The sequence below is a fragment of the Protobothrops mucrosquamatus genome, unplaced genomic scaffold (genome assembly GCF_001527695.2).
Source record: "Protobothrops mucrosquamatus isolate PMUCROS unplaced genomic scaffold, P.Mucros_1.0 scaffold19137, whole genome shotgun sequence".
Lineage (NCBI taxonomy): Eukaryota > Metazoa > Chordata > Lepidosauria > Squamata > Viperidae > Protobothrops > Protobothrops mucrosquamatus.
The window spans coordinates 474-2,799 of NW_015404896.1; the positions used below are offsets into that span (position 1 = coordinate 474).

Consider the following 2,326-nt stretch of genomic DNA (forward strand, 5'->3'; position numbering starts at 1 on the left):
AAGCTGTGAAGATGGCACATTGTCAATATCTTCCGTTGAGTCTGCGTTTCTTTTTAATTTTTGTGTTCTGTGTTCATTCTGGTTTCTTTTCCATGTTTCCATGTATAGTTTTCAAAAATCCTAAGATCCATCCTGAGAAGACTAGATTGCCTACTTCCTCTTTTTCCCATGATTGTCTTCTCCATCTTGCAACCTTACAGATGTGTTAGCAGTTGAACAAATGCTTTGTTTGGTTTGTTTTTTTTAACCACAGATGGGGAGAAGAACGGAAGCTGGATGGGTCAAATCGGAAATATTGGGTGAGTGCCACCAAGGACGAGAGTAAATGTATTTCTTCTGTCCAAAAGTTCACAATATCATGCTTCAACACAATTCACTTAACCAGGTCAGCCAGAGGTTTCCATCTAGATCCATGTTTCTCAATCTTGGTAACTTTAAGCCACGTGGACTTCAACTCCCAGAATCCTCACCCAGCACAGGCAATTCTAAGAATTCTGGGAGTTGAGGGCCATACATCTGGAAATTATTACACTTCTGAAAAAAATCTGGCCTATTATCCTAACTGGATTCCTTTAGCGACCAGAACTTGTTCTTAGCTTCAACTTATGACTGGTTGCTTAGCGACTGTTCAAAGATACTATGGACCATTACATACTGGTCCCAGTATCTACAAATCAAGGTAATTACACAAATCAAGGTAATGGCTTGATGAGATCATCACACACACATGCTATTATGTGTTTCTTCCTTGCTCCTCTTACTCAAGACCCCCCAGCTGAGATGACATCCAGCACCTTTGGCATCATTCTTGTTGTTGTTCAGTCGCTAAGGCACGTCCAACTCTTTGTGACCCCCATGGACCATAGCATGCCAGCCTCCCCTGTCCCCCCCGTCTCCTGCAGCTTGCCCAAATTCATGTTCATAGACACAATGCTGCACTAGTTTATTTATTTATTTTATTTATATCCTGCCTTTATTATTTTGACCAATAACTGAAGAGGGCAAGCATACCCAACACATCTTTCTCCTCTGTCAGGTGAGTTGGGCTGAGAGAGATGGACTCTGGCCTAAAGCCACCCAACTGAACTCCATAGCTAAGGTGGGACTAAAACTCACAGTCTGCTGCTTCCTATCCTGCTGCCTTAACCACTAGGTCAAACTCGCTCTCACCAGTGACCAATGTTCCCTGGTGACCTGTGCTCCAGGGTTGTCATAAGCATTTTAAAAAGTCTAGAAAAGTCTACAACTCCAATATTAGACAAGCAGCAATGCTCTTCTGTTGGAAACCCCTTTTCATAGCCTATTCTATCCCTGTCTTCAGATTGCAGCCAACTCCTGGGGCAAGGCGTGGGGTGAGCACGGCTACTTCCGCATTGCCAGAGGGACCAATGAGTGCGAGATCGAATCCTTCGTGGTGGGTGTCTGGGGCCGGGTTGGAATGGAAGATATGCACCACCACAAGAAATGAGGAGATTGGATCCTTCAGCCTTGCATTATGATACCAAGAAGAACTTCTTTCCTTCTGTTGGCCCTATGTTTTCTTCTCCTCCTCAAAGCATCTGGTATCTAGAACAGTCACAGAACGTAACGACTATGGGTTTGGCCTCCAAAGACAGCAGCCTTTGTCTTTGTTCTGGGGAAGCCTAGAACCATCATGTGGATTTTGGACCCAGAAAGTCCTTCCTCAAATGGGGGGAAAACCCAGAGAACTTCTGAAATGACTACCAAAATGCCTACAGTTTCTTGAAAGGGACCAAGAGAAGACACCCAATTTTGTTCTGCATGGCTCAGATGCTCACAACCAGAGTGATCCTGGAGATATCAGAAGCAAACCTTGCCAGGATTCTCTACCAAGGATGGAAAGTTGATCTGAAGTAACTTTCTGACTGGGAGACCAACCAACATTTTTGGTTGTTTTTTTTTAGTGCTTTCTGTGATTCCACTTGACAGAACTTTCTTGGAAGTGATGCCATCTCTGGTCTGACCTTCCCCAGAGGCAACCATGGTAAAATAAAAAGGGCCAAATTTTTAAACATCTCAGGTAGTACATCTACAGACGAGTGGATTTCTAATCCTAGCAGGCATGTGTGTAGCAATGGCCGCTGTCTCCAAAATGGCGGGCACAATCAGATAAAAGTAACCTTGCCTCATTTTACGTGTCCGCAACATGTCCCAAGATTCTCAAGAATAGCTATGTAGGCTGAAATCGACCCATTTGGAGAGAGGCCAGATTGGGGGAGGCAGGCTTGGTTTTGATTCCCCGCCATCGTGTAACAAGTTCTTTCTTACCCATCTTATCTTAGAACCTAGAATCACAGAGCTGGAA

General features: G+C 44.2%; 1 long non-coding RNA gene across 1 annotated transcript; it reads left to right on the plus strand.

Moving 5' to 3' along the window:
* The first annotated feature begins 262 nt into the window (after window positions 1–262).
* Window positions 263–2,035, plus strand: LOC107301901. Its single transcript, XR_001549344.1, has 2 exons — window positions 263–299; window positions 1,322–2,035. It is a non-coding gene; the product is annotated as an uncharacterized LOC107301901 (long non-coding RNA).
* The last annotated feature ends 291 nt before the right edge of the window (window positions 2,036–2,326 follow it).